Here is a 9,168-nt window from a genome sequence, read left to right as displayed (position 1 = left end):
CCGGCAGCGCCGCGGCGCCCCCTGGCGGCGGCCTGGGGGCGGTGCCGCCGGCCCGGCCCCGCGCCGAGGGAGCAGCGCGCCCGCCCCTCACGGCCCCGGCGCTCGGAGCTGCACCGCGCCCTGCTGCTGCCCCGTGCGCTGCCGAGCACACGGGTCTGTAGCTGAGAGGGATCGAGGGGACCAGATCGATTCTCCCGCTCGGCCCTAGTGAGGCCACAGCCGCACTGCTGTGTCCAGTTCTGGGCTCCTCAGTACAAGGAAGACAAGGAGCTGCTGGAGAGGGACCAGCGGAGGGCCACAAAGAGGATGAGGGATCTGGAGCATCTGTCTTATGAGGAGAGACTGGGGGACCAAGGCCTGTTTAGTGTAGAGAAGAGAATACTGAGAGGGGATTTCACTAATGTATATAAATATCTCAAAGGCCAAGGGGATGGTGCCAGACTCTTTTTGGTTGTGCCCAGCGACAGGACGAGCAGTAATGTCCATAAACTAAAGCACAAGAAGTTTGACCTCAACACTGAGGCTGGCACAGCACTGGAACAGGCTGCCCAGGGAGGTTACGGAGTTTCCCCTCTCTGGAGACATTCCAAACCCACCTGATGTGTTCTTTTGTCACCTGCTCCAGGTGGCCCTGCCTTGGCAGGGGGGTTGGACTGGATGATCTCCAAAAGTCCCTTCCAACCCTGGCAATTCTGTGACTCTTGGATTTCATAAAGATACAGTCAAGCTACAGGCTGAGGTTTAATTTAAATGTTCAATTGCATGTTTTGGCACAGAAATAAAGTGCAGGGATGGCTTCATGGAATGGGAGTGAGTAGGCTAAACAGGGTTATTTGTGGACTTCTTCAAAAACAGCTCTTGAGGAAAGAACATGATAACAAGAAACTAGTTAGCAGTCACTAGCTGACAGCACACTCTGTAAATCCTTAATCTGCATCAGTTTGCTTTCTGCCGTGAAGTTCAGCCATCTACATAGGACACTGCTGGTATCACCACTGACAAATATTGCATCAGGCAGAGGCACTTCTTGTTACCAGAGCAGAATGATGTGGTGTCATAGGCCCTCATGAGGGGCCTAAAGACAGTAGCACCTATCTCAGTAGTCTATCCCTGCACCGAAAGTTCTGAGTATTTCTTAAAAGTCCTTGCAGTGACTTTTCTGAGTAACAAACATCACCCTTGTGATCTTATCTTTCCCTATGTGAAGTAACAATACTTGACCACTTCCAGAAATTTGTCCTAGTATATTTACACATATACATATAGTTGGTTGTGTGAGAGGACTACACCTGGCTGTACTTTAAGAAATGTCCAAGAGTGCATGGCTCTTTGGCACAGCCCTCCCAGGCCACTGAGCCCCACTCTGATTTACTTTTTGGGTGTCACAGTATTTTTCCTTTCTCCATAGGCCATTGGACAGGAGGAAAATTTCATTAGGGGCTACCTGTAGAGTCTCAGAGCCCACCACACAGTGCTGTGTTCCTCCTCCTTATTGTGTGTTATCAGCCTGATTATACTTATCTGGCACTTCATAATAACCCAGCCTTCCAGTCTCGGTGTGCAGAAGCCTCAGCTAAGCTTTTTTCACAGTCAGCACTTTCTCCTCATGTCTTCTTCCTTCACAGGCCTCAGCAAGGTGCCAAAGTGCTACCCTGGGGGAATATAATCTTTACATATTTGCTGGTACTTCCCTTACCTGCCTCTCCTGCTCAAGCAGTGTGTTATTATTATTGAACTATTATTACTCAGCTATTATTACTGCACTGCAGCATATCTTTACCACCACCTACAGCACTGTGGCTGCAGTACTAGTGATGGCCTAGTATTCTGAGTCAGCAGAGCGAGGTTTTCATTGAGAACTGAAGTACAGGGTATATGCAAATTATGACCAAAAAATATAATTTCTGGTCAACAATACAGCATAAATGCAGAAATTGAGTAGAATATGCTGAAGAGATGAAGCTGAGAGACATAACACCAAAGTAAAGCAGAAAATCAGTCAGGGGAAACTGAATTACTTCAAGACCTAGATTAATAATTAGTGCAAAGTGTGGGATGATACATTTACACAGACTAATAAACATTTCCATATGATACCGATGTGATAAAGCCATTAAAATTCACATATTCTTCAAGTTATTTTATAAGGTATCAGCCAAAGTATTCCAGTAGATACAGAGATATAAAAAGCTCTGAACAAATCATGATGGGACTATATCTGTCCTTGTTTGTAGAACACTCATGTACAACGAATATATATTTAAACTGAAATAGGTGCATGGAAAGGAACAACTAGATCTTTCCTTCTTTCCTTCTGAAAAGATGCTAAAAGATTTTGACTTGTTCACATCAAAAGAATGAAGAACAGAAATGTATTTAAACAATGCAATACTGTCACCAGGTTAAAACAAAACAAAGGAAAACTCAAAACAAAACAAATCAAAATCCAAAACAAAACCAAACCCAAAACAAAACAAAAAAGGAGAGAAAAACAAGTTCTGGAATATACTTGAAATAGGAATAGCAGGAATACCTATCAAGCTTTGAGAGACAGCTGAGCCAGCTTGTGATAGGAGACAGGACTCTATACTCCAGATGTTCCCCTATATTCCCATTTTGCCATAGGCTTATGCACTCTTGCCATCTTCAGTCCATCAAAGGCTTAATTATTCCATGCAACAGAGAAAGAGGGTTGTTTGGTTTGGAGAAGAGGACACTCAGGAGGGATCTCAATGCTTTCTACAACTATCTGAAAGGAAGTTGTAGTGAGGTGGGGGTCAGCCTCTTCTGCCATGTCTCAAGTGAAAGGACAAGAGAAAATGGCCTCAAGTTGTGCCAGGGAAGGTTCAGATTAGATATTAGAAAAAAATTTCACTGAAAGAGTGGTCAGACACTGAAATAAGTTGCACAGGGAGGTGATAGAATCACCATCTCTGGAAGTGTTCAAGAGGGGTGTGGACGTGACACTTGGGAATATACAGTTTAGGGGTGATTATGGCAGTGCTGGTTTGGCAGTTGGACTAGATGATCTTGAAGGCCTCTTCCACCCTTGATGATTTTGTGATTCTGTGCAAGGCATGGAAAATGGATGAAAACAAAGCCACCCTCAGCTTGCTAATTAATTGCAAGCTGTTAAGGTACACATAGTAGATGCAGATTCAAATCCCTTTTGAGACAATCTTTCCAAGTTGCTTGGATTCTTCTATGACTGTCACTAGAAATTATTTTCAAGCTCAAAACCAGAAATCAGATCAGGGACCTTGTATCACTTTACAGCTGACTTTGTAAGCAGGTCTCTGAAAGGGGCAGGCTCAGGCCAATTCTTTTTTCACATTTTATCTAACACACTGCTTAGGCAGTTCTGCAGGTGAGAACCTTGCTGTTGTATCCAAGAATGGGATACTTAATTGTCTCCATTTTCCCCAGTCATTGTAGATGCAGATGAACCCAGATATTCTGCTTGAAGCAATAAATTCCACTAGATGGCAGGATATCTAAAAATTAAACCCTGCCATTTCAATCCAACACATACTTAAGGGCCCTGCCAAGTCATTGTTCATGTAAACCACTGGGCTCCTGGAATAATCTACTTGACTGTACTTGTATTTGTATTAACTCAAAGATGGATGCAGCAGCACTTAATGCAAAGGCATGACTTCTGTGGATTATGATGTAATCTAAATAAGCAGTCAAATAGTTATAAACACACTCTATCTTGATCCTGATTTTCTACAAGTTGCCTTCACCAACACTTTCTCGTAGGTCTTAGAAAACTCTGAATTTGTGATATTTTTCTCACTACAGTTAGACCTTTCTAAGAGGGAGTTGAAGCTACTTTAAAAAGGCAAGAAATATCTACTTTCTCTCAATGGGAATGGAGATCCTGTAATGTTCAAAAGCTTGAGGAAGGCAGAATTTGCAACTGGATATGGTAGACTTGTCCAGTAGCAGTTCTTTCCAAATCTTTCACATTCTAATTTGCTGGGAAGGGAGAATGGTAAGAACTAAATATACGAGCCAATAATGTAATTATCTTTGAGGTAGAAGACCAGAAGTAATCAACATAGTATCTCAAGCTTCCCTGTTAGCCAAGAAAAATTTTCACTGCACATTCCATGAATCTTGCACTAAAGCAAAGAGAACTCATGATAGGTTTCCTGTGTTCACTGCTGCATGGTCTTTTTCACAAACATGAATTAATCTTGTAGTACCTCTGCAAAGCAAATATTACTGACCACAAAGGTAAAGACAAAATTCAGCAAGTCTGATGCCTGCTTCCACTTTAGGACTGAGTTTTCACAGTACAGGAGCTAACTGGTAGTACTCTGAAGGCTCAGCAGTTTGCTCTTAAGGACTTTGGTTCCATTTGTGAATGCTCTGAACTTCAGAGCATTCAGAGGTGTCTCAAGTCAGACAAGAAAAAGTTAAGAACAGAGAAGTAATGACTTGCCTGTGGAGAATTTGTTTGAAGTAACATGGTCATCATCAGACAAGTTTTGTAGCTGAGACAGGGGCCACTTTATATTTACTTATTGTAATGATGCAGCCATCATTTCTATTCCTGCCCTATTCACTATGTAGATCTACAATACAGGTACCAAGAACTTTTTTTAAATCCTAGAAGTTCTTTTACACAACTATGAACAGGTTTCCCCCATGAACTGAAGAATGGAGACGAGAAAAAAGCAGCCAATTATTTCCCCACTCACTCTTGTAATGTATTGTATTTTCTGTGCACAGAAGGAGTGCACAGAAGGATCCAACAGAGGACGTCATAGAGGGCTAGGCCCTAAACAGCAGTGAAAACAGGCTGGTGTGCTTGTCAGTATTTTGAAGAGCTGCATGAGCACTTTCTATGGAAAGAAAATGGGAGACAATACAGCCTTCTAGGACTTCTCTCCCTGCCCCTCCACCCCCAAAAGCCCTATAATATCCATGCTTCTAAAATTGAAAGCAGTAGCCTTGGGCATATTGGAATTAATAGCTTGGTACAGCACTGTGAATTTGGTAGTACCCCTATCTATCAAATACAATAATTAAATCACATTAGTCACTCAGAAGATAAAAAGACAGTGACTGAGCAGTATTCTATCCTTCAAAACATAATCTCATTTTGACTCACCATCTATAGAGCTCTTAGTCTTTGATAAGACTCAATGCCACTGACATTATCTGTAAAAGAGACTGAATACAAGTGATTAGTTTCTGAGAGATGGTGTTAGACCTTGATGCCTTGGCTTGTAATGGATTATCTCTTAATCAGTCTGCAGTAATTTATCAGTACAATCAGTAATTTTAGCCTCATGAGCAAATGCATTCTAATTATATGCAGCTAGTGAGAGTCTTCACTTAGTACTGCAGCAAAAGTGGAAATTTTAAAATCGCGCTCAATACTTCTAGTCTTTTGAAAATCCTCAGATGTTCAGCTCCCAGGCCGCTGGACAGGTATGCAAGGAACATTTATGACTTGTTACTTGACAATTTTGTTGATAGAATATAGAGTCTTTTTTTTCTTCAGATCCTGTTTCTCTACAGGAAATAAAAATTTATTATCTCTTAAACATCAGTCAGTTCCTACTCTTTCCACTTCTTTTTTATTTGTGCAGAAAGGATATTTACAAAAATCTGAAGATCATGGCTGGTAAGCATGAGGTATAACTAAAGAAAAAAGGAAAACCAGTATCTTAGACAAGAAAGCAGTGTCTAGAGAGCAAAGGACTGGAACAATGCCATTTCAAAAATCTCTGCAAGTGAACATCTAGATGGAGCTGAGGCAGCATGTGCACCTGGCAGCACAATCATATTTTCTAAGCATAATATTCACCAATATTTTACCCTCAAAGATCTGTTATTTACTGAGCACTTCAAACTAAAATAACAAATGCTTGCAGAAAGCCAGAAGAAACCTTTTGAAACTCTGCAGAATCTGGCATATGCTCTTGGTTTTGGTTGTTTTGGGGGGTTTTATTGTTGTTGTTGTGGGGGCTTATTTGTTGTCCTTGGTTTCCTTTACAGTAAGTCCTTGCTTTTTAAAGAGATATACTGTTAGCAATGGTCAATGGCAATTTAAATAGACTGTGGCCTTCAAGCCAAATCATATCTGTATGTCTGTTTCTAAAGTTCCTAATGAAGTGGATGAAAGATACTGGACAGTCTCCCCAAGCCATGATTTGATATATATAATATATATTAAGAATTATATGCTATATAAATATAATCTTATTTTTTAAATATTACATTTCATCATGCTTTTGGAAAATAAACAATTAGAATTCATTATCCTTGATATTCAATTATCACTTTAGACTAGAGTATAACAGAATAGAATTTCTCACAGTAAAGTCTAGTTGTCTGAAATGTTTGATTATTCTAAAGAGTAAAAAGGCATTACTTTTTTATTGTAACACTAGAAACACAGGGCTTCCAGTACACTGATGCCATTGTTACAGCACAGTGCTGGGACTTACATTTCTTTTGTTAATCCTGCCAAGTTGTAATAGCACAGAGAATAGACTGTATAGATTAGATGGTTAGAACGGCCAGGGTGGTCTTTTAAATCCTCTCAGCAGCACACAGCAGTAATAAATGGAGGTGCCTTTAGTGATGAGCAGTGGTCAATAAGATTTTGTGGCTGTATCAAATAGCAGGTACTTTTTACATAAGATGGAGACTTAGAACATTAGAAGAACACCTAATTTTGGTTAGTTATCTCTCAATCATCTGAAATGGATCACAGTACCAGATAGAAGGATGAAATACCTAAAGGACCTCTTTAGGATAAACAATTTCTTTTGTTGCTTAGAAATATACTTTCTATGTTTAAAAATGCTTAAGAGACTACAAAGAGAGTAGAGTGGAAAAAATTACTACAAGATCTTTTAGAAAAACCATATTAACTGTTCTTCATATCTATTTTATTTCAGAACACAGAATCATAGAATTGTTCAGGCTGGAAAATGCCTTTAAGACAATCAAGTCCAACCATTAACCCAGCACCGACAATTCCACCAACCATGTCCCTAAGTGTCTCATCTGCTTATCTTTTAAATACCTCCAGGGATATCTCCAGAATCTCAGTGCATCCTATTGACCAATACTGTGCCTCTTTCACTTTATTGTTAGTTGGTATTCCCCCATACGTGATGGGTATTCATCATGATTTCTTTATTTTCATGCACCCTACACCTACAGTGAATTACTCTGCTATCCCCAGAAAAACTAGACTTGGAATTCCTGCCCCGCGATCCTCCAAGGAACAACAAGGAGGTTTTCTCTAATGGGGTGGTGACAGGTGGCCCTATGAGATGAAGTGACCCACTCAGGTGGGCTCTTATGGGCAGCCTCCGGCCCCTGCTGCCTAAGGCACCACTTCCCATCTCCTACTGAACCCTGGTAGTGGACTGCAAAGATGCACAACTCAAACTATTGGAGAACCTGATGCCTCTGTCTGCCATTGCCATTTGTGAGTGTGAAGGAGCTGGTACAGGCAAGACACATGGTCTTTTCTCTGGGATTCTCAAGTTGCATCAGCTTTTCCTCAATCCGAACTTCCTCAAACAAGTAAGAAGCAGTGATGCTCTGATAGGTTATCGCAGTGCTCATGGCAAGCTACAAAGCTGAGGATTTGCTTATGCCTCATGATACTGATTTCACTGCATTTTTACTGAATAAGAACAATCCCTCTGCCTTTATTCCATACTGTTTGTGGTCTTAACAGAGTTGCTATGCAGCACAACCCTTTGATATAGAATAACTATGAAGGACATGGACAAAGGCCAAGAAAGGATGGAAAGCACAATTTGTTAAAACTGAAACAATGAAATTGGACACAATATTTGGGTTTTGTAAAATTACATTTTACTAATTAAGTCTATTTTTTACATTTGTATCAGCTTGAATCAAGCAGTTTCTACATGAAGAGATTTCATAATATTACCCTGAAGCACATGAAACTCTTTGGCCTTGTTAGAACTTGGTGTCAGCTGTGTCCAGGCACAAAAGGAAGTTTATGAAAGAAGCAAATAGTAATCAGATGTCAGCAATGTGCAAAGCACGGTATATACAGGAAGAAAAAGTTGAGTGCCCTATATTTAGCAAAGTGATGCGGTAAAGGCAGACAAACCAACATCCCCAAATTGTTGTGGCAGATCTAGATTAACACATAGAAATAGGATCTGATTTTTCAGAAGTGAGTACTCCTCATTTGTAGGAGGTTTTATGTTGGGTGTAACACATCATTAGCCACTTCTGCTTTCTGATATTTCTGATGGCTTATCCTAAGACCGATCAATTTCTCTCAGTTTAGACTCTGAGTGCTTTTATACCTTTGGTCATGGATTTCATTACTCTCTCTTACTCTTCAGCAAGCAACTTAGTGTCAGCTACTGTATTTCACTAAGAAATCTGCAAAGGTACTTCTCTCAGATGGCAAGATGGCATAAAAACTCCCATTTCACTTTGAATGATTTCCTTTTCACTAAAAATGTGCTTCTGCAAAAATGCATCATCAAACTTTATTAAAATCCTAAAGCCAAATTGTCCCACTAATTGCTTCAACATGTTGCCTAACTCATTTAGAGTGAAGGAGAACAAAGCCACCAAAGAATGGTTTATCTGCAGCTAAACAGTCTCTTCCTTGCCCTTTATAGCCCACATTAGTCCACAGCTCGTGCACTCCGGAAACAAAGATTTCTCCCAACAAACACTTGAAAAAAAAAATCACCCAAACAGTAAGTAAAAATAGAGAGTAGAGTAGTCAAAAAATATATTTTGAGAGCTAATCTCTAGAAATTCTGGAATAAAACTTTTCACATCTCATCATTATTGGGAGATACTGATTCAAATCTGTCTTGCACCACAAGAAGCTTCTATTTTTTGGGGGGGAGAAAGTTAAACAATTTCAACCCAGTAGTTACCTCTCTTCATTCTTAAGGATCTTGTCAATTTTTTACATGTCATTTGACTTGACATTTTTGAATTGTCCAATCTTTTTGACAGCTGAAACCTCTTTACCTGCATTTTGGTTAGACATTTAGCTAGATATTATAATCTAGATAGCTATAGAGGGACCCAAAACAAACAGAGCAAAATAAACCATTTTTTAAACAGTAACACCTGACAATTACTTTATAATTAAATTACATTTCTTTTTAGAAATATTAACATCAT

Source organism: Neopelma chrysocephalum, unplaced genomic scaffold (assembly GCF_003984885.1).
Source record: "Neopelma chrysocephalum unplaced genomic scaffold, ASM398488v2 Primary Assembly neopelma1_59, whole genome shotgun sequence".
Taxonomy (NCBI): domain Eukaryota; kingdom Metazoa; phylum Chordata; class Aves; order Passeriformes; family Pipridae; genus Neopelma; species Neopelma chrysocephalum.
Note: the sequence above shows the minus strand (reverse complement) of the source record.